We start from the raw sequence: 23,810 nt of genomic DNA, 5'->3' as shown, positions 1-23,810 counted from the left end.
TAGGTGCCAGAATTAAATTTCTAGACACTATGGCAACCTGGCACCTGGGATTTGTTGAGTTCTGTTTTAACCCATATAGTCAAAATGCAACTTTTTGTTCAAAATGCATGTAATTGGAGCGAATAGGTAAACAATTGCTTTGTATCTGTCCCTAAAATATATGTTGATGGGGAATGGCAGATGGGAGGTATTTCGGATACTGTGGATGTGAGTTGCTATTTAAGGGGGTTTTTTTACTAATCAAGACAAGATTAATTGAACCTCTATCATGATAATTAATGATGATGTTTCTAAATGCCACATGATTTCAGCATATTGACCATGTCCTCCATTTAAGTTTTGAATGCCCCTTGGTTTATTGATGAGCTTCAGATGATGAAATGATTGGGCAGATAGTTAGAGCTTAAGTGGAGAAAAACTCAAAGCGAATGCAACTGAACACAAGTGAGAGCACATTATTGTGTTTACTCTGTGGTAGTAATGGCAGCAAAGTGAACTCACTTTTGGGCCACAATGCGTCTGCACAACAACGTCCAGCAGAATTTTTCTAGGTTGCAAAGGGATTTTTATCTCAAGATCCAGGGGATGTTTACTCAGAAAACATACATGCCTGTTGGCATTCTTTGCAATACATTTTGCAGATAAAATTGCTCACATGCCACAACTTAGATACCACAGTTAGACTGGGTCAATTATAGGATGTTGTTGGCATGCAGTCTGATCCTAGTTGTACGGATGACTTTCAGTTTTTGAGGTGTGATGAAGTGGACAAGGTGCTTTGAAGTGTGCAGCCTTCCATGGCCAATCTTGTCCCTTGCCCCTCATGACTAAATAGTGTCATGCCAGGCTTGGTTGGTTGACCGGATCCAGGAGGTGATTGTGAGTGCTCCCCTGAAGAAGGTGTCCACGGACCCAAATTACCCAAATGACTGCTGTCCAGGGGCTAATGTTTCATTGTTAGGCAAGGTGCTCAAGCAAGTGGTGGCTACATATCTTCAGATGGTCTTAGAGGAGACAGATTATCTAGACCCATTTCTATTTAGATGCAAGCCTGGCTTTGGGATGGAAATGGCCTTAGTCATCTGGACAGATGACCTTCATCAGGAGAGTGATGGGGGAATGCATCCGTTGATTCTCCTGGACCTCTCAGTGGCTTTTAATACCATCAGCCATGGTATCCTCTTGGAAAGGCTGGTTGGATTCAGAATAGTTGGCACTGTGCTTTGGTGATTCTGTTCTTACTTGGCCAACCAATTCCAGAAGGTGGTGCGGGGTAACTGCTGCTCAGCCCCATGGCATTTATGCTCTGGGATCCCACAGAGGTAATCTAGTCCTCTACACTGTTTAACATTGACATGAAACCCATGGGAGAGGTCATCTAGGGATCTGGAGTGAGGTGCCACCAATATACGGATGATTGCAGAGCCAGCCTGTTCTAGTAGGGGTTGCATTCCCCCTGAAGGAGCAGGTTCATAGGTTGTGTTATTGGATCCCAGCCTGCAGTGGGAGGCTCAGCTCTCTTCTGTGGCACGGAGCATCTTTTATCAGCTCTGTCAGATTGGCCAGGTACAGCCAGTCCTTGGAAAGTATTATTTGGCCACAGTGATTTATGCTTTGATAAGCATACAAGGAGATGCAGTGAGGGGGTACCAGGATTGTTCTCTTAGAGAACTCCCAAATGAAGGAGATGTTCTAAAGGAAACGTTTCTTTATTTATAGCACAATAAAAGGCAAACACACAGAAAATTACACACAGAGCTAACTAAGAAAACAGTGAGGAAATGGGAAGCATTTTGGGGGAATGAGTGATATTTAACTGTCTAGTAGAGGAGGAGGTCTGCAGAGGAGCAGCAAAATGACCAGCATTTCACAGAGAGAAGGAGCCTAATGGAGTGGGGTGTGTGTGAGTAGGTACCAAGACACACACACTGAGTATGGGGCTGGGCAGCCCAGTTATTGGGCAAAACATGTCCTCGAGTAAAACTGACATCTTTGCTTCCAAAAACAATACCTTAATAGCCTGTCCAGAGATCGGACAAGAAGTTGGGGAAGGTGATATGACTATCTTTGGGGGGGGGGAACTATTGGTAAAAATATAGCTTGATGACCTGGTAAGTGTTGGACAGGAAGGCTATCAGGTTCTCTGAATAGCCTGAATAGGTTAGATAGAATGAGGGGAAGCACAGAAGGTTGTTGATGAGATTCAGCTGGGAGGTCTCTCACTGGAAGCCTCATTACCTCTGCTTCTCTCTGAGGCATGGGGGTTCATGACTTGGTAACTTTCCAGTCTCCAGGCCGGTGTCTGCTCTGCCTGGGGCCAGAGGGGCAAGGGATGTATGATATTCCATATCGATAAACTGTCCTTTTAGTATGCTAACACCAAAACTTAGTTAATTCCTTCCTTCCCTATATTCTGTGTAGCTATTGACTTAAACTTCTGTCCTCAAAGATTAAATCCTAGCTTGGGATTCAGCACAGCCCATGTCAGTGCCTTTCCTTGCACCACCTGCATATCAGCATATGTGCAGAGAAGAACTGCAGAGTGTGTCATTTCCTCCGGTCTGTCAGTCTCAGAGTCCAGTGATGCTGCTCTGCACCAAGGGAATCCCCTCCATTGTTCATCAATATCTTTGCAAGTCCTTAATCATCTTCCCTCAACTTTATAGTGTAGTTGGGTTTGAAAGGGAGAAGCTGTGGCTCAGGGGTAGAGCAGAAGGTCCCAGGTTCAGTCCCCAGCATCGTCCTTTGAAAGGATCAAGTAACAGGTAATATGAACGACCTATGTCCGAGAGCCACTGCCAGTCAGAGTAGACAATACTGATCTTGGTAGACTAATGGCCTGACTCAGTATCAGGCACCTTCCTATGATCAGATGTCTTCATGTGAAAGACCTCCTTTCCAGCATGTCCAGTCACAAGATGACTATCCCTGGTGACATGCATGGAATTAACTCCAGATCTGTTGGTATCTGAGAGGTCATGGAGAGGCCTAGTGCATGCAATAGTATTTACACCCAGGTAATTAAGAAAGACTTCAGAGTGCATGCCAACTCCAAGGCACCGGTACAGGTAAACCAGCAACTTGGTCCAGAGCATGCCGCCCTTCCTATGCATTCCTCACTTTCTACGGTTGTGGATGTTGAACTGTATTAGGGAACTGCTGGCTCTTCAATGGACTAACAAAATGATGGACCATCATTTTGGGATTATTCGAGCTACCATCCCATGTTTTTAAAAAACAAAAACTCACAAGAACCTGAAGAATAACCTTCTCCTATGCTGCTTAACATGGCTTGAAAACATATGAACCATCCCAGCAGGGAAATAACTCACAGTGATTGAACAGGACCAAATGCTCAATCAAATCTCAAGGCTTTCAGGGTCTTAGATAATTCTTATAAGCCTTGAGCCCCCATGTACCCCTGCTCCTTATCTTCTGAGTACTGCAGGCTGCACGTAGCCCAAGGCTGATGCCATGAATATAGCACCAGTTTTACAGGAATAGGTCCCAAACCAAGCCATCCTATTTTTTCCATTGCAGCCTCCATTACTGCCCCGAACAGATAATTAAGCAGCAAATTGTCCTGCTGCTGGAACAATTGACTGAGACACTTCTTCCTGTTAATGTAAGCTCTATGAGCCTTAAGGGGGCACTGTTCCAGCCACTCTCCTTGCCTTAACACTGCTTTCTGGTCTGTTCTTTTCTGACCCGTCTTGGATTCGTGTAGTAGCCTCATCAGTCTCCCCCTTCTACACTGAACATCTCATTACTCTTAATGCTGCCTGAGAGCCAAGCTACAAGTGACGCCTCACACAGGTTGGACGCTTGTCAGCTTCCCTCAAGTTTTGATGGGAAATGTAGGCATCCTGGTCTTGCAGCTGTAATGGAGAGCCAAGCTGTAAAACCAGGACGCCTACATTTCCCATCAAAACTTGAGGTAAGCTGACAAGTGTCCAACCTGTGTCAGGCGTCACTTGTAGCTTGGCTCTGATAGTAATGCCAGGGCTGTGCAACCATTTTGAGCCAGTTTGGTGTAGTGGTTAAGAGTACGGGATTCTAATCTAGAGAGCTGGGTTTGATTCCCCAGTCCTCTGCTTGAAGCCAGCTGGGTGACCTTGGGCTAATCACAGCTCTTTGGAGCTCTCTCAGCCCCACCCACCTCACAGGGTATTTGTTGTGGGGATAATAGTGACATACTTTGTAAACTGCTCTGAGTGGGCATTAAGTTGTCCTGAAGGGTGGTATATAAATTGAACGTTGTTGTTGTTGTTATTCTTATTCTTATGTTTTGCTAACCCCCAAAAGGCCCCTGAGGTTGCTGCCTTCATTAGGTGCAGCTCAAAAGTGGAAGTGCAAAGCTTGTGGAAATATGAAGTCAGCAAAGCTACAGCATCTGGGATAATAGGTCCCCAGAAACTTTGTTCATCTGGGGTTTCCCTAACCCACCCTTCCAACTTTCTTTTAACCATGCAATCTCCAGAAATGTCTGCAATCCCTTCCATCTTTCCATGCAAAGACAGGGCAGCTAAGTAACTTCTTAAGATTCCGGTTCTTACACCTCTAGTTTTTGGGCTCACTAAAAGTGGTTCTGTTTCTTGGTCACACTAAAATATTTAGACAGGCAGACAGACAATATCCAGGAGACAGGGATCGCTTAGATATGAGAATCAGGAGGCAGTAGAGATTTAAAAAGAGAGAGTTGAATAATGAAACAGACAGATCACAATTATGGCAAAAACTAAGCAGCAGAGCTTCAGTTAAAAGAATGTGCGAAATGTATATGAATGGGGAAAAGAATATTTTCCTGCATTGACGAATAAACTTTAGGCAAAGTTTATTTTCTTCCTGCAGTTCTCTGTTTCTGATTCTATGCTGTGTCAAGGCTTGCTTAAGCTTGAAGGTTTTTTAGGCTTGACCAAGCACTGACAGCCATATAACAGCAGCTAATGCTGGAGTCTGCCAGGCTGATGGATTAAACAAACTTATTGAAATCTTCTCCCTTAAAAAACATACTCAAGGATGCCGAAGGCCATATTCTATTCTTGCTTTGGGTAGAAAATTCCCATTGACATTAATGAAAGCACGATGGGTAGAGACGTAGGACCGAACCCCTCTTAATATTTATAAGATGGGTCAACCTTATGCATAAAGTACATCATCATCAGGATGTTTCCCTTCCCATGGGGATTCTCTCCACATGCATTATCTTTTATTTTTAAAAACACTACGTGCCTCACTGCTAGACCTAGGTTTTCCAATATCTCACTTAAAATGTTCCCCTATGCAACACTAACGTTGTGTTTTATTCTGCTTAGAAGGTGAAACAAAAAAGTAGTCATGTTTCTTTTAGTTAATAGTATTTTTAAAAATATATATCTTTAATGATCTAATTTTCTTTGTACATAATGGGCAAACTTACTTGCAATGCTGGCACGTGGAACAAAGTCCCGTTGGTCTTGATTATGGGTGGCCCATGCCAGCTGTCCACTACTTGAACGTCATGCTTCCATTAGCTGGGTATTTGCTGGTGAATGATCTACCAGTATCCTAGCTGGGATAAGATTCCTGCGGGGGATCTGCGAGCGAGGCCAAGGCTGTTGCACAGTGATCTCGGCCAAGGGCAGGGAAGCAGATAAATCACACTAGCTGGCTTGTCTGCTTCAGCCAATTTCTCGCAGTCTCCCCCAAGATCCTCTTGCCTACAATTTCAAATGAGACGCTTGAATAATCAGAAATAACAGGGAAGTCACCCTTCTCATGGGTTCCTTGTAGGGTTTTCAAATCCACATTGGGAAATTCCTGGAGATTTGGGGGTGGAGCCTGGTGAGAGGAGGGTCTGGTGAGGGGAAGGACCTCAGCAGGGCGTAATGCCATCGAGTGCACCCTCCAAAGCAGCTGTTTGCTCCTGGGGAACCAATTTCTGTAGTCTGGAGTTCTGTTGTAACCCCAGGATGCTGGGAGTGCCCTGTCCCTGCAATGAAACTGGGATAACATTAAATCTACATCCTGATGAACTAATCAGGATCATGCTTATACATGTCAATGTATGTTCTTTAACTATGGATCTTGCAAAACAGAGCCTAGTGGCCTCCTACATGACTTTTTCTGGTCACTTCCATGATGTCCATTCCAGTTTGCCGTTTTGTCAAGCCAGGAGGAAGAAGGACCTGTCTGTTGTAGTTACAACTAGACATGGGCATGAACCAAAAAAATTTACTGAACCAGAGGATTCAGACCACGATCCCAAATTCCTGAACAGCAACGAACATCTCCCGTTCCCGAACTGAACCATGGATTGTGGATCATGGATTGTGGAGGCCACAGCGGAGGGGCGCCCCACTGTTCCCAGTGATACAGGAACGGTGGGTGATGCCGGCAAGAGCTCTGTCCCACTCCACTGCTAGCAGAAAGTGAAACCCAGCCTGGGAGCCCATGGCTATTTATAAGCATGGGTCCCATTCAGCAACACAGGAGGTCTGTGTTTGGCCGTCAGAGCTGCCTATCAGGGTTTGCAGGGATGAGATTGGAGTGGCCATGGCTACAGAACACCCCCTTACCCCTCCCTCCCCTGGGTGTCTTCTCCCAACTTGTAACTGCTTTGCTGCTCCGTGGTTGGAAGGAAGCCCTGCTGATCAAGGAAAGCTGGGCTTCCATTCGGGTTTCCAGGGCGACAGAAGGAGGGCAAACAGAGCTCAGGCATTCCCCTGGCTCCATTGCCAGGGGAATAGATTGCTGGCGCCTGAGTGTCTGGATTCCCGAACCGAGCCCGAACACCACGATTCAGGCCTCTCCCAACCGCTGGATCATTGGCCGTGGATGATCACGATCCGCCAGGTCACAATCGTGCGATCGCCATTTTCATGGGTTTTTGACGTTCGTAATGCGGTTCGTGCCCATCTCTAGTTACAACTACGAGGTATCCACTTTAGAAAGGCAACTTAATGAAACAGAAGATCAGTGGTTATGATCTTCTGCACCACTGATAAGGTTAAGAGAACTAGGGAAGAGGAGGAGTCAGATCGGGCTCTGGGGATGGGGAGCATTACCTTTCCTCCCTGCACCATTTCTCCAATCTCAGTCCCTTTCCCAACATCTACAATTTGTATGGGGGAAAGTTTTAAGTCCTTTCCCACCAGCCTCATAGTCCAAATCTGAACAGGGCTCTCAAGCTACTTTTATCTGCTGGAGATCCTAATCATGGATCTTGTGGATCATATCCAGTTTGGCCCAGAGCTGACAAGATTGGAAGGATCATGTCACCTCTCTTCAGCAGCAAAGCGCACCAATTGCAGAACAAATGCACATATTTCACAGATGGTGAATTTGACTTTAACACTGGTTTATACAATGGGGAGGTAGGAGAACAGCTCTCTCTGTAAGAGGGAAGAGTTGATTGCAGCAGACTCCTTGTTGAAACATTTTGATGAAGCCGAGAAGAGGGAAGGCACATGCAAGAATTAAGGGAGAACAGTTGTAGTCATAAGGGCATCAGAAGAGATATAGTGGAATCCATTGTCTGAAGTCTGGTGGGATAGGATCTTGCAGGAAGCATGCTGAATTAATATCTAATTTTGTTATCGCTTATTTTTTTATTGAGATATCCACTAAGGCTACCACCTAATTATAGAATTTAGTCAATCATCTGAGTATAAACAGATTAATCAATTCCATTTGAATAGGATGTTATTGAAATCTTAGGCACCTTTATTAGATAGTAAAGGAGCTGTATGTGTAATAAACAAAAGCTACCACTAGCGATTAGAAGAAAAGATCCCAATAAATATTTCTTAATTCCATATTTTTTATTTCCTCTTACAGTCAAACCCTAATAAATGTTGCCTTGAAAGTAAACAAATTTCCCCTTAACTTTTAGTCGCACTGGTTAAAATTTGTTCTCAATTCCAAAATTTGTTATCAATTCCAATTAATCAACTAAATTGTTAGTCGATTAAGCTCCTAGTTAAAATGATTAAAGCATATTAAGCCCTAGTTCCAAAGAGAATCAGATACAGAATACAATTCTTTTCTCTTGGAATAAAATTTGAGTACTGTCCCCCTGTAATCCCCCAGTTACGTGAACCAAGTTCTTCATCCTGGGACTCCAAGTACTCCATCTTGGACTCTGCCTTGTCTTGCCTTTAGGAAAATCTTTACAGAAAAAAGATTGGCTATATGGCAAGTTCTACTAGAAGACATGTACAGTATATACATATGTGAATGGCAGTTCTATGGGTGGGGAAAGGAGAGGCTATAGACAAATCTCTGAACAGAGAGAGAGAGAGAGAGAGAGAGAGAGAGAGAGAGAGAGAGAGAGAGAGAGAGAGAGAGTGTCTTGTGTCTTCCTCTGCAGACTCTTTCTTGGTGTTCGCCCATTTAAGTACTGACCTTGCTTAGCTTTCGAGATCTGACAAGACTGAGCTATACCATGTGCCTTCCCTCCCCCAAAGAGGTAGTCTTCTCAAAGTCTGCCTATAAAGTGTTCAGTTTAAGAAGATGTTTATCTTTCAGTAGAACACTCTTGCCACCCTGATTTAACCCATCGTTCCTCTCCTCTCCTCTCTCTCCTCTCTTCGTTTGCCTGTTCTTTGCATCCCTGCTCATGGCTGAAGCATGTTTATATCTCACATTGTTCTGCAACAAACAATGCAAATATGTTTTTTTTCTAGGGAGTAAATGACAAAGTTGCATGTAATGTATGTTTCTGTAAGCAAGCTGATAAATGTGCTATCCACCCACATGGCTGACAATTTTCAGTTTATAAAATGCTGGCCCTTAGGCATTATTGCTAGGGCTGGATAAGGGCAGAAACCAGCAGGTTATGGGTGGAGCCTGAAAGGCCCTTGCTGGGGTCTCCATAAGTTAATTGTGACTTGACAGCCATATGAACGTATGTACTTTCTAATCTGGAATCATCTCAACCTCACCATCTTTCTTACAGGAATTCTTCACTGTCTAATCCTGAGTACATGCTGTTGGTTAAGTTACCACATTCTGCCTTCAGAGGGCGCGCTCAATTAATCGTGGCAATCGTGATGGAAAGGAAGTAGTTTCTAAGGTATGTGGAACCAACACCATTAGATTAGAATATGCAGCACAACATCTGTACCAAGTTGAGAGCACAATAAGAATAAACTTGTGAAAATGTGGGGAGGGACAGGGGCTCAGTGGCAGAGCATCTCTTTGGCATGCAAAAGGTCCCAGGTTCAGTCCCCAGCATCTCTAGGTGAAAGGATCAGGTAGTAGAGGATGTGAAAGACCTCTGCCCAAGACAGCGGAGAGCTGCTGCCCATCTGAGTAGATGATACTGACTTTGATGGACCAAGGGTCTGATTCCGTATAGAGCAGCTTCATGTTTCATATGTGCACCCATATCAGGCTGTAGGCCATTGCATTCTTCACCTGCAGAAGCTTCTGTATCAAGGACAGTCCTTGACAGAGTCAATGGCCTCTGTGGGATGGAGCGGCTGTGGCTCAGTGGGAGAGCATCTGCTTTGCATGCAGAAGGTCCCAGGTTCAATCCCTGGTATCTCCAGTTCAAAGGACCAGACAATAGGTGATGTGAAAGACTTTTACGTGAGACACTGGAAAGCTACTGCCACTCTGAGTAGATAATACTGATCTTGATGGGCCAAAAGGTTCGATTTAGTATAAGGCAGCTTCTTATGAGTGTTTTATCATAGTCTAGCCTTGGCATTTTGAAAGTATAAATGACCCTTCCTGTCAGACTGATTGGGCAAGTTTTTCTAATCTCTTAGACAAGAGCCTACAGAAATCTGGTTTCTTACTGAAAAAGCTTCCATTGCAAAGGTTGCCTTGCAGGGAAAAATATTAGCAGATGCTCGGTGCAATCCTATGCAGACTTACCTCGATCTCACTCCATTGATTTCAGTGGACTTAGACTAGAGATGGGCAAGAACAGGAAAAAAATGAACATGATGTTCATTGTTCGTTGCCATCCACGAACAGGGCCCTGTTCACGAACATGTTTGTGGCTGGCTGTTCGTGGGGGCCAGCAGGCTCTCCTCCAGCCACGATCCAAGTCAAGATCCCTACCGCACCACTCCTAGAAACCTTACCTGAGCAGGCAGCAGGAAAGTACCAGTAATAAATAATAGCAGCAGCAGCAGCCCTGGAACTTGAAGTGGTCGATCCTTATCCCACCACACACAAAGAAAATTCAAACTCCAATGCACTCTCCCTGTTTCTCTCTCAAAACGCCAACAGCAACTGTCTCTCCCTCACTGTCTGCAAAACCAGAGCTGGGAGCCCCCCCTTCCCTCTGCTCTTTGCTTCCCTGTAACAAATTTGGAGCTCCACACTTGAAAGGAAGACCTGCCTATCACGCAAAACTGGGCTTAGACTGGGGTTTCCAGGGCAACAGCAGGAGTTCAGACAGAGTTCAGACAATCCCTGCCTGAGTTGCCAAGGGAATTGATTGCAGGTGCCAGACTGTTTGGCATGATGAACAGCAACAAACGAGGCTTGCAACGACCACCTGTTCATTTAGAATGGGGCCTCACAAACAGCTTGTCCGCGAACAGCAGATTGGGCTGTTCGTGGCTTTTTTTTGTTCGTATTGCTGTTTGTGCCCATCTCTAACTTAGACTGGAACAGGGCCATTTCCAGATGGCTTACCTGAAGATGCTCCATGCCGCAATGTTGTGGATCGTGCCAGGGAAAACGCGAAATATTGCGTTTTCTCGCGTGACTTTTGCTCAACGTTGCGCAAAACTCGCGCGAGAAAACGTGATATTTTGCGTTTTCCCTGGCACGATCCACAACATTGTGGCATGGAGCGGCTTCAGGAAAGCCATCTGGAAACGGCCCAGGTCTGCGTAAAACTGGCCAACCTGATTCCTTTATGCCTAATATTCTTGCTGGGGTTTTTACCACATCAGCTGTATTTTACCATATAAGAAGGTACAGTGAGCTATAGAGCACTGACAGTAGATGTAATGGTGTACCAAGGTTCTGTCAGAACGTAGAAATTTTAAGCATGCTTTGTTCTTGTTAGTGGGGGGGGGCTCCGTTTAAAAGTATCTCCTTTCACCACACTTCTTGCTCCCGCTACTGCTTTTGTGTAGCTTCCCTCATTAACAATGCAATCCTAAGAAGTGTTACTCCAGTCTAAGCCCAGTCTAGTTTCTGATATTTCTGCTACTCTGGTCTCTGTTAAGGTGAAGTTGCAGATGGAGTGGGCACCATTTTCTTTTGCAAGGAATGCGGTATTTTCCTCTCTGGTTTTGGAGTTATAATGGTTATATTATTTATAGTTATATTATTTTTTTGTTGTGTTCCTTTAAAAATGGGCACAGGAAAACATGGATGGAGCAGGACTAAATGGATTTGGCTGATGGAGGAGTGCCGCAAGACCAACAGACTTCCCTGTATTTATACCATTTGACTGAGTGTCAATCAAGAACGTTAATGATGACTTGTCGATATTGCTTTGCTCAAGGGTTTAGCACTCTTACAGTGCCATCCTAAGCAGAGTCAAATGCTTGAAGTCAATTGACTTAGAATGGTGCAACTTTTCTTAGGGTTGCACTCTTATTGTTCCCGACTCTTGTAAAGTTTCACTGACTTGTGTCCAAACCCATGAACCACCAAAACACAGTCTTTTTATACAGGATACATGCAGAGTAACTGTAGAAAAGGAGTGATATACTAGCAAACATATATGTGTGCATGAGTGTAATGACATTTCCTTGTATCACATCTATCAGGTTAGAAGTGGCTAATAATTTTCTTTTTTCTGCTCGCAGCCTGGCATTATAATGGCATTTCCTCATAAATCAACCTCAACGTGGAACATTGCTTAGGAAATACAAATGTATGTGCATTGCAGAATGATCCCGAGATTACAAAAATATATCAGAAGCCAAAAGTAGCTGGTGGAGAAATGCTATGTCTTTAGTTTATTGAGATTGTTTGGAGGATCCTAATGTACTGTCACTGAAAGAATAATTTTTCCTTTACAATCTACTTAGCAAAGATTTATCGATCCTTTCCCCCCTTCATAGAGAATTACTGATCCATTTTAGAAAATCAGATTTTCACACCTTTCATGAGAATGTGCACAGCACAGGTCCCCTGGGACTGCCAAGGAAGTTGACTTTGACATGAAATCCCAAGGTACCACTGCACAACAGCCTACTGTCTCTTTGCTGATTTGTTGCACAGGGTGGTAAAGTACTTTTATACATTTATAGAGAAATGATCACACTGCAAGGACTTATTTTTCTATGCTAGCGAACAGTGTTCAGAGCGCTGTTATTTGTGTATACAGCATTTTTCAGGGCTTTCCCCTCCTCTTTCCCCTCTTGGCATCAATGTTGTGAAGAGTAAGGTAAGATAAAAGTTGTTGAAATTCATGTTGCAAAGCAGGGGGGTATGGCAGAATTTCTCTGTGCATGCGCCTGCCTCTGTGTGCACGAATAAATAACTTTCTTTGTGATGCGTCTGTTCTCGGTTCTCATTACAGTTGTATCCTAGGTAGCTAAACATTAGCCATGTTCTATTGAAGTATGCATCATAATGAAGGTGATTTATTATAATTAAAACAGCATGGAGAGCAGCTTTTATTAGACATATTGTTTCACAGGAGAGCTTAATAAAGGGCATTATTATTAGTTATAGATCTGTGTGAAGGATGTTGTTTACCAAGAGTTATGTGAATATTAGTCAAAGTCTGAAGTTGCTCATTTGAGCTGTCCACTGAAGGGAAGGGGAAAAAAGGCATTCTGTACACAGCAAAGAGAAGAATTTTAAGAGCGGGGGTGGGGGGTGGGGGGAGAAAGAGAGAAAAAGGAAATGCCGAGTGCATGAAGTGTTCTCTGCAGGAGCAGTTCTAGAATACTTTATTACATACCTTCAGAGACAATGGCGTGGACTGTAAGTGGACCCAGTCTCTCAATATAATAACACACATAAAGTTGGGGTCAGATTGGGTTCGCTCTGGGCTTTGATGCTGCGGAAGGTCACCAGGGGAATCGATGGACCAAAAAAAAAAATGAGACTGGAGTATTCCTAGCAATCAATGAGACCCCCCCCCTCCCATTTAAAGTGGATGCTTCTAGGTGCGAGTCTCAGCTTCAAAAGCTGTTTTGTACTGTTCGGGCAGGCGGAGTGCAAGATACTCTGCAAATGCATTGTTTTCCTTTTAATAACCGGGAGTCATTGCGATGGGGACACAGCCCAGCAGGTCAGGCTAGAAAACGGCTGGGGGAAGTCTGAAGAGCTGCACTGTGAGAACAGACCAATCAGCAGCATAAATCCTTTGTATAATCATTACCGTGGATTTCGTCTAGGCGCACTTCGCTTCCTAGGTGACAGGGTTCCCATTTTACAACATCACTGTGATGAGGTTTAAAGAACTTTTAAACATGCAATATCCTTTTAAAAAAAATCTTGATGTTCTGCAGCTCTGCAGTAATTCTAGTTAAGTTTCCTATAATATGTTTGAATTTCTACAGGGTTCTGAAAATTATTTGGGAGTGTTAGAAGGATGCTTTATTCTCTTCAGCGAGCTCTGGAAAAGCTTCGAGTAATAACCACCTTCTTTTAAAGTTTTCAAAACAGTGGAAAGTGCTTTTAGATTTTCCTCTTTATTGTAATGCACTACCCCTTCAGGGGGAAGAAAGCTTTTGGAAGCAATGAGATGAGAGGTTGCAGCAATACTATAATAGCACATAATTGTGAATGGGGCTGGGTTTTAACATAGTGTTTTGAATGCACGTGAAATTAATGGAACGCTATAGGCCAGTTTTTGTGACTCCTAGTGTAAGGGTGAGGGGCTTTCTTGAACTGAACTGTTTAGAAAGATCCGTCTGGGACCACCATAAGGAAAATTATCAGGATTAAAACTGATTTGGCCCTGCTGGTTCTAGTTGGAACAGACAGGATTAGAAATCACTATTGCAATTTAAATGGATTTGGGGGGTATCATTTGCATTTGGAATCAAAGAAACTGAGACTAGAATCTGGTTTTTAACTTTCATCCTCTGAGACAGGTTTGCTATAGGAATGTATTTTATGAATTAAATCCCTTTTGAAGGCTGGTCAACTACACAACAGCATAGAGTTGCCAACAGGCCTGGAGAAAGATGTCCTGCCCCTTTAATAGAAAGTTCATGTGCGGAAATGGGCAGTTGCAGTTTATGGCATGGAAATAAACTAACATCATCTGGTTAAGAACATCTCCTTAAGCTGCTATTAAAGGGACACATTTTCCTCCAGGCAGTGGCAACCATATATCAGCACCCCATCTGAAATATAGGATAACTGGATTATTGTAATGACTATACATACTAATGCATGTATGTAAAGCACCGTAAATGCTCAAAAGTACTATATAACGATCATTATTTTTAAAAATATTAGTTCTATAACAACAACAACAATAATACATTTGATTTATATACCGTTCTTCAGGACAACTTAATGCCCACTCAAAGCGGTTTACAAAGTATGTTATTATTATCCCGGTGGGGCTGAGAGAGCTCCTAGAAGCTGTGACTGACCAAAGATCAGTCAGTTGGCTTCAAGTGGAGGAGTGGGGAATCAAACTCAGTTCTCCAGATTAGAGTCCCACACTCTTAACCACTAACCAAACTGGCTCAAATTATTGCGTCCACAACCTAATTTTGTTCTCCGGGTAATGCAAGTAACTACTCTGTTTAATCCATGCTTTTTATCTGTGTATATTAAAATAATAATAAAAGCAGTTATTGATTAAAACAAACCTGACCATCTTGCTTCTAAAGGCCACATGGGTTTGTGGTTCCAAGGTCTTTCTTCTCAGATGAAAGCACAAAGATCGGATCACCTCATCTTAATACAGTAATGTAATCATCAGGAAGCTAGTAGGAAGAAATAAAACTAAGCTCTAGCGTCATCCCCTTTCATTTTAGGGAACCTGCATGCTTCAGGCACATAATACTGTGGCTAATAAGAACACTGACAGACTATTTCATTCCAACAAGAGTTTAATAATAAATTAACTGAGTACTTGTTGGGCAATTGTTTTTCTTCTTCAGAAGACAGTAGAAGTTTGTTAGCTAAAATGAAGAAAAATGCCCCTAAGAGTACTGCATTATATGCGTGCAAGAGAATAACTTTAAAATTTTGCTTCAGCATAATTTCTCTTAGCAGGGTCATTTGCAATTGGAGCAGAATTTATGCTCACCTGAAATGATTTGTTTGTGTTCTCATCTGTGCCCAGAGTAGAGACACTTCACATTATATTACTTTCATTTTAAACAACACCCAGGCCTTCCTAAAAGGGATTTAATGCACTTCATATGACCTTTTGAGGTTAAACAAGTTTTGATGCAGAAAAAAGAAGAGGGGTATAAATGTATATATTAACTAAACTGCCCACAGAGATCCATCGAAGAAAGCCAAATAGAGAACATTAGTACTGGGAGGTGGATCACAGACAGAACATATACATCTAAAAACTATGAACAACTTTTGAATGCGATATCTTAGCAGGGTGTAAGAAATTAACATTTTTTTTCTTTAAGATGGCTATTGTATCATCTGTCAATTGATGAATGTTGCTTTTTGATCTTTTCAATAACAAAAAATATTCCCCTTCCTTGATCAATGGGAGAGATAAAAGGTAGAACCAAATTGTGTCTGGTCTATACGAACGCTACGCTGGATGACTTATGATAGCAAATGTGTGACTGTCACTCTCTGTCTCAGGGAATTTGGGCCCCAGTCGGGACTGTATGACACTCCAAGGGAGTTCGATCAGGTGTTTCCCGTTCTCCTCTCTTATAGACAACATTACATAGAATGCGTAGCTCTTGTGAGGTGATACTATCATCTCCCTCTGAACAGTGAGATTTTCTAGGAGAAGTTCTCAATCTTAAACCTGTCCTTAAGCATTTAAGGCATTCTTCACCATTTCCTCAGACTGAGATCTGTAATAATGTCAATTCACTAAACACCGCAGAGCTGCATTAGCATTGTATGCAAAGTAAGCAGGCAGGGGACACCTTGCTATGTTCTCTATCAGTTGCAATCATGTCTGGTAGTTTTGGAGATGGCTGGAACGGCTTTTTGAAGGATGTACAGGAACTACATTGTCCCCTTTCCAGTTCTATAGTGATTTTTGCCCTGCACAAAAGGCATGTTTTAAACTAGACATTCTTAGCTTCCCATAGTAACCAAATCATCACTCTAGATGGAGCAAAATGGCCCACGGATAGCTAGCCAGCACTGATGCCTGTCTCTGCCCTCTGTATCCCAGTTAACACAGCCAAGGTTATTGGGCATCATATGAATGACATTTCACACAACATCCAACAACTTTGGAGCAACCACTTAGACATCATAGTATCCATTATCCAAGCCTTCCTTAGGCCTGGTACAAGGATGGTCCTGGCACCAACTGCCATTTTGCAGCAGGCAAGAGTGTGGAGTAAATAGAGGCTGCATTATCCTCCTTAACATTATCAGGAGGATGACTGGAGTTAGACATTGCTTTGATTCAGAACTGCCATCTTAAAATTGATTAATTTTGGGACTTCAATGAAGAACTTCAAACTAACTCATGTTTATAGGACCCGATCACAGTAAGACTTGGGGGACAATCCACGGTGTGGCTCCATCTGATTCCTCTTCTTCCACACTGTAGTCCAGGGGTGGCCAAACTGCGGCTCGGGAGCCACATGTGGCTCTTCTAGACATATTGTGCAGCTCCTGGAGATCTCTGAGTATCGCCATGGCCACATTTTTTATTTTAATCTAGTTTATTTCCCTCCCTCTCTTTCCTCCCTTACCTCCTTTCTTTCCATGTTTTCCCCTCCCTCCGTCCCTTTCCTTCTTTCTTTCCATGTCTTTCCTTCCTTTTCCTTTTTTTCTTCCTTCTTTCTTTCCATGTCTTCTATATTTTCAATAAAAATGTTGAGGTTGCCAGGTCTGACTCAGAAAATATCTGGGGACTTTGGGGGTGAAGCCTAGCAAGGATGTGATGTCACTTTTGTGATGTCACTTACAAGTTAAAGGCCAGGTGATGGCTTTTCCCAAGCTCCATCCCTTCCGATGATGTCACTTCCAGCATACTGCACAAAACTCCACCCCTTTCTATGATGTCACTTTCAGGAGACTCCCCCAAACCCACCTCCTCCTCTGAAGTCTCTTCAATGCATCATGTCTTGCGGCTCTCAAACATCTGACATTTATTCTATGTGGCTCTTACGTTAAGCAATTTTGGCCACCCCTGCTGCAGTCTATACTACAAAACTATACTTTATTTCTCTTAAGTGTGAGCGTAATTAGGTGTGCTAACTTATTTCGGTTTGAATATTAACATGTCAGAAGAAAGCTGGAGAATAATTTTTAATCTTTATTTCTAAAGTATTCTTAGAAAGCAAGTACAGGAGAAAACTGATGGGATGACAGAGTATGTTGCCAAGATCATAAGAAGAGCCTTGCTGCACTGGACCACTGGTCCATCTAGTCTGACATCCTGTATTGCAGAGTGGTCAACTAGTTACTCTGGAGGGTCAACCACAGGGCTTAGAGGCCTTCTCCTGATGCTGCCTCCTGACATAGGTATTTAGATTTTACTAACTCTAAATGTGGAGGCTACCTTTAATCACCATTCCTAATAGTCACTGATAGACCTACTCTCTATGAATTGGTCTACAACAACAGCATTTGATTTATATACCGCCCTTCAGGACAACTTAATGCCACACTCAGAGTGGTCTACAAAGTGTGTTAATTTATTATTCTCCTCACAACAATCACCCTGTGAGGTGAGTAGGGCTGAGAGAGCTCCGAGAAGCTATGACTGAACCACGATCACCCAGCTGGCTTCAAGTGGAGGAGTGGGGAATCAAACCAGGTTCTCTAAATTAGAGTTCTGCCGCTCTTAACCACTACACCAAACTTGCCCTAATCCCATTTTAAACCCTTCTATACCAGTGGCTAGCACTACATCCTTTGGCAGAGAATTCCACATTTTAATCACTCATTGAGTGAAGTAATATTTCCTTTTATCCATCCTAAACCCAGTGTACATCAACTTCATTGGATGCCCCTGAGCTCTAGTATTTTGGGAGAGGGAGAAATAGTTCTCCTTCTACACTTTCTACCCTGTGCATAATTTTATCAACCTCTATCATGTCCCTCACCTGACCCCCATTATCTCTTTTCTAAACTGAAAAGACCCAGACTTCTCAGCCTTTACTCATAGAAAAGGTGATACTACCCCTTAATCATCTTGGTCGCCCTCGACTGTACTTTTTCCAGCAAAGGAAACTTCCCAGAAAGGGAACTTCAAACGCCCCCACTTTTGGAAGGCAGCAATCCCTTCTCTCTGTTCTTTACTGTGCTAACAGCTTTGTGGAAGACACATCTGGTGACGGTGGATACTTTCTGAAAGAGCGCTGGACTGCACTGTACCACTGCAATGCATGACAACTCAATTTGTCATTATCCCAAGCATGGCTTTTGGTCATGAATGCGATGTCCTCGGCATGCACAGTTTCCCTTATGGACGGTTGGTTTCCTTAAAGAGCTGTCATTTTCTGCGATGAGCTCATTGTCAAGTTCACCCTGCCCCTATTTTAGTTGACCCAGAACATCTTCTCCATCCCTTAGGAATGAATCCCATTGAATTGGACTGTCCTGGCTCCTGTTGACTTTCCCCTGGGAGTGAGTTCACCTGTAACTTTTTTTTTTTTACATTAAGCACATTACAGTCCAAATGGAGCCTGACATTTTTGTCCAAGATGAGCTTAGCTCAAGATGACCTCCAGTGCCTTCCATATCTATCCTCTTCACCAGCAGACTCAACTACTCACTGAGATCCCTAATCACCTATGTAGCTGGCCCTGCACATGGGATAAGTTGTATTTCTGAAAACACTCCTCTAGAGGTCCTGTCCCTGTACCTTAAGCTCCTCTCCATCAACCTAAAGGTCAGAGTAGCACAAGTATGTTTCCCAACATTGGCAGTGCTGCTGACAGAAACCACAACTGCTGACTGTCCCCTCCCCTCACACTGAGGGTCTCAGTGTATGGCCTGTATGGCCTCAGTGAGGCATGTATGGCCTCAGTATAAAAAGATATCTGACCACCCTCTGAGGAATGGTTCTTTTTTAAGGGCTTATGTCCCCCTGCTACTGAGAGCCAAGCCACAAGTGACGCCTGACACAGGTTGGACACTTGTCAGCTTCCCTCAAGTTTTGATGGGAAATGTAGGCATCCTGGTCTTGCAGCTGTAATGGAGAGACAAGCTGTAAAACCAGGACGCCTACGTTTCCCATCAGAACTTGAGGGAAGCTGACAAGTGTCCAACCTGTGTCAGGCGTCACTTGTGGCTTGGCTCTCAGTCTGATGCCCTTGAGCCCCCACAACTGTTCTGCAAAAAGCCAAGATCTAGAGCAGGTCAGCAGAACTCTGTCATGGATGCTGTTCCAGCAAAGGCCAGATGGAGACCTAAAACACAAGACTGCAAGGAAGTGGAGATTAGGGTTGCCAAATGTTGGAAATACAATGCCTTGTGTACAGAGAAGGCAGAAGACACAGAATACCTGCTGGGGGCAGTGGGTCTGACAGGTAGATAGTTGGCAGAGTGGGATCCTTCTTTTCTCCTGTCTTCTGTCCTTCTTGCATGTCTCCAGATTGGTATTTTTAGGCTACTTCCTGTTTCCTGCTTCTTCCCAGAAGTCCCTCTTCCCTGTTTACTGAGGTAGTCAGTATCTATTCTGTTTCTCTCCTTTCTGTCAAAGTTGTAGTTCCTGAGTAAACTCTCTTCATTCACTCCTTAGGGCCAAGCTACACATGACGAATGACACTTGAACGGCAAGTGGATTGAGTGGAGGGCAAGTGAACAGGGAGAAATACACTTGCTGTTCAAGTGTCATTCGTCATGTGTAGCTTGGCCCTTAGACTCAAGATCATTCCTAAGAGATACCAGAGCCTACACCAGGTCCCTTTACTCTTCCAGTGGGGGGGGACCCCAGCACTTACCTTTTTTCTTTCCTCTTACACCTGGGAAACCTATTCCCCTGACTTCCCCCCATCAATTAGGTAAGGGGGGGACAGAGGGTGGGAGCAGGGGATCCATTGCCTCCACCAGGGGAAGCCCTAGTGGAGATACAGCCCTTCCCCCCAGGAGCAGACTGCTAATAGTTAAAGTTGCAATGCCCAGCTACAATGACAATAGTGAGTACTGTGACAGAGCTGAGGAGGTTTAGGGCTTTGAGAGGTCTGAGAGGTCCATTGGGGAAAGGCCTTTAGTAGGGCAGGAGGTACTGGTAGAATTGCCAACCTCCAGGTAGGCTCTGGAGATCTCCCATAGGATTGGTGTAGAGCCAGTTTGGTGTAGTGGTTAAAAGCATGGGACTCTAATCTGGAGAACCAGGTTTGATTCCTCACACCTCTGCTTGAAGCCAGCTGGGTGACCTTGGGCTAGTCACAGTTCTCTGGAACTCTCTGCGCCCCACCCACCTCACAGGGTGTTTTATTGCGGGATAATAATGACATACTTTGTAAGCCGCTTTGAGTGGGTATTAAGTTGTCGTGGTCTTAAGGGAAAATATCTCAGTTTCTGAGAAGCAGAAACTCATTGTACTGAGCACACACCCACAATGTCCACCCTGCAGACAGATAATTACACATTCAACACTGTGTAATACACTGAATAGCGTCCCCTCCCCCGGTTTGCTTTGTACCTTCATTGCTAGATCCAAGGCTTTTTTTCAGCTGGAACGTGGTGGAACGGAGTTCCAGAACCTCTTGAAAATGGCCATGTGGCCAGTATCCCCGCCCCCTGATCTCCAGACAGAAGGGAGTTTAGATTGCCCTCTGCACCACGGCATGGAGGGCAATCTAAACTCCCCTCTGTCTGGAGATCAGGGGGCGGGGCCACCAGCCATGTAACCATTTTCTCTGAGGGCAACCCACTGAGTTCCACCACCTCTTTTCTCAGAAAAAAGCCCTGGCTAGATGTAATATCCCCCCAATCCTTAATGAGTTAAGGTTCTCACCTACGATGTTCAGTGGCGGGGAAAAAAAAATCTGAATTCGCATAGACACACAACTTGCCTGTCTCATTTTATTCAGCCACCATTGCTATGCTTCTGTCACACGCTACCCCTGAATATATAGCTGTGGCTAGCTGTCCAGTTTCAGTCAGAATAATGGGCCCCGTGACAAAAGGGTGTGTGACTCAGCTACTTTGGCAATTGAATAATAGGTGGTGATTGAGAAGAGGAAGGAGTCTGGCGATTGATCTGGTTAACCCTATCATGGCCACCCTGCAGTTGATTTGAGTAATCCATTCAATGTTTCTCTAAAAGGGATTAGATTAACCTGCTCAGTGCTGTGCTTTCTCTGCAGTTTTTAAACGAATCCTTCCAAAGCTGGTTACTTTCTACTCTGTAGCTTCCAAAATCCAGCTGTTTCAGAAATGGCTATGGACTATTCAGTGGTTTTTAAAATCTAGGTATTCAAAGATGATTATACTGTAGTTTTCTGGCTCATCTTTCAAGCCCAATTTAGATCTAGGTATGTCCAGTCTGTCTTAATTGCTGTGCAGAGGTGAGAGTAAGCTGCAAAACAACCACCTTCTCTCTCTCTCTTTCTCTCTCTCTCTCTCTCTCTCTTACACACACACACATATTAGCATTGCCAGGTCCCTCAGGTATGAAATTGGGGAGCACGTGGGCTTTGGTTAGGGGCCCGATCTGGAGACTTACCTAATTAGACACTGGCACAACCCTATTTCTCCTTTTCCCCAAATACTAGAACTAGAGGAATGACGTCATTCCTGGTATGATGTGGAAGTGCTCCAGACTGGGAGCGCACTCTGGGGGTTCTTCCCCCGTTCCTGCACCTTTTCCCCTGTTGGCCAGGTGATGCATGATGAGGTGCGGAGGCTGGGAGTGGGGGATCCCCATATATATGGAGAATTTGGTGGTGCATCGTGAGGAGGGACTTTAGTGAGGTATAATGTTATAAAGTACACCCTCCAAAGCAGCCATTTTCTTCAGAGGAACTGATTCTGTAGTATAGAGATGAGTTGTAATTCTCAGGCCACACCGGGAGGCTGGCAAACCTCTAGTCCAGGGTTCTCAACCTTTTTGAGCCTGCGGAATTCTGATGCAGTGTGATGGGCGCAGTCACAAAATGGCTACTGCAGGAGGCCATTTTGCTACAGCTTACCTTCAGTCACACAGTGAAGATCCTTGTGCTGTGGAAGCAGCTTCTGCCAGAGCAATGTTTTTAAAGCTCTTCAAAGCCAATCAGATCATCTATGGACAATTAGAGGTAATCCTTTGCAAAAACCACACCTGGCCCTACTCAATTTCGAAAGAGGTGTTGGCAGGAGTGGTGGTGCCCATAAGGTTGCCAGGTCCCTTACTGTCCCAGTGGGGGTGGGGGGTGGGCAGGGACCTGGCACTTGCCTGTATCTTCTTGTGCACCCAAACAGCCCGATGTGAAGCCTGGGAACACTCCCGTGGCCTGCGTGATGATGTCACTCCTGGGAATGACATCATTATGTCAAGCCGGGTGTGCATGCCGGGATGCTCATTCCCGTGCCTTTCCCTCTGTTGGCCAGGTGAGTGGTGGTCGGTGGAGGAGGCTGGGATTGGGGGATCCCCTACCCCCACTTGGGGTAACAGCAACCCTAGCTTAGACCCTTGCTCTAAGCTAAATCAGAAAGGCACCCATAATTCTGGTATTCTGCATACTATGTACAACAGAAGTGTTCGAGAGGGCATTTTTATAAAGGTGATAGGCAGGGCTTTTTTTCTGGGAAAAGGGGTGGTGGAACTCTGTGATGGAACTCAAGACCGCACAATGATGTCACTTTGGGTCAACTGGAACAAGGGGGGAGTTTTTTAAAGTTTAAATTTCCCTTGGCAAAAATGGTCACATGGCCGGTGGCCCTGCCCCCTGATCTCCAGACAGAGGGGAGTTTAGATTGCAGCGCAGAGGGCAATCTAAACTCCCCTCTGTCTAGAGATCAGGTGGCGGGGGCCAATGGCCATGTGACCATGTTTAAGAGGTGCTGGAACTCTGTTCTACTGTGTTCCCGCTGAAAAAAAGCCCTGGTGATAGGGTTATATTAGAATGGTTCAAGAGATGTTTTAAGGAAGGGAATGGGTCTGTGAACATCACTGTGTGTTAGCTTTTGTTGTATACATGATTTTGTTCTCAGTGCATTGTTTTTCTTCTTATATAATACCATTTACTGTTTAACATGCCATGTTTAGTAGTTATGCTTTATTCAGACTTCTGATTTTTTTTCAGATTTCTGCAATCCCTATTACATTGTTTTATTATATGACCCATGCTATTGATTATATTGACTTAGATTGTATAATCTGTCTTGAGTCTCTTTGAGAAAGGCGGGCTCCAAATAAAGCAAATTAATCAATAAATTACATGCCAAATGCCATTGTGCATCAACTTTTAAATACTAGATCTTGCCTAGAATTTCCACAGACAGAAGGGATTTCCATTCATGGAGGGAGGGTGACTTCTCCACCTCTCCCCTCACTGCAGCCACAAGTGCCCACTAACATGAGCCTCCCTGCACACACGCCCGGCTCAGAATGAGCCTCCCTGCATGCACTCCCAGCTCAGCGTGATGATGTCATTCCCAGGAATGGAATCACCGCCCCCCCCCCCCGAATAGCTGGGAGAAACTGGATGTCTGCTGCATGAGGGAGGAACTGGCAAAAATCATCCCCTTCTATCTGTGGAAACTTTAAGCAAGATCCAAGCCATGATCAAATCATAAATGTCATTGTATTTCAGCGACTGACTCTTGTACCA

The 23,810-nt window shown here is 44.1% G+C and overlaps 1 protein-coding gene and 1 non-coding gene across 2 annotated transcripts in view; both read left to right on the top strand.

Annotated features, from left to right (window-relative positions):
• The window catches only part of POU6F2 (POU class 6 homeobox 2), a 485,869-nt gene that overhangs the window by 49,430 nt on the left and 412,629 nt on the right, over positions 1 to 23,810 (top strand). The gene's annotated exons all lie outside the window — the stretch shown is intronic.
• TRNAA-UGC (transfer RNA alanine (anticodon UGC)) lies at positions 9,464 to 9,532 on the top strand. The gene has a single exon. It is a non-coding gene; the product is annotated as a tRNA-Ala (tRNA).

This window comes from Eublepharis macularius, chromosome 11, assembly GCF_028583425.1.
Source record: "Eublepharis macularius isolate TG4126 chromosome 11, MPM_Emac_v1.0, whole genome shotgun sequence".
In the NCBI taxonomy this organism is placed as follows: Eukaryota; Metazoa; Chordata; class Lepidosauria; order Squamata; family Eublepharidae; genus Eublepharis; species Eublepharis macularius.
This window is presented reverse-complemented; position numbering and strand designations above follow the sequence as displayed.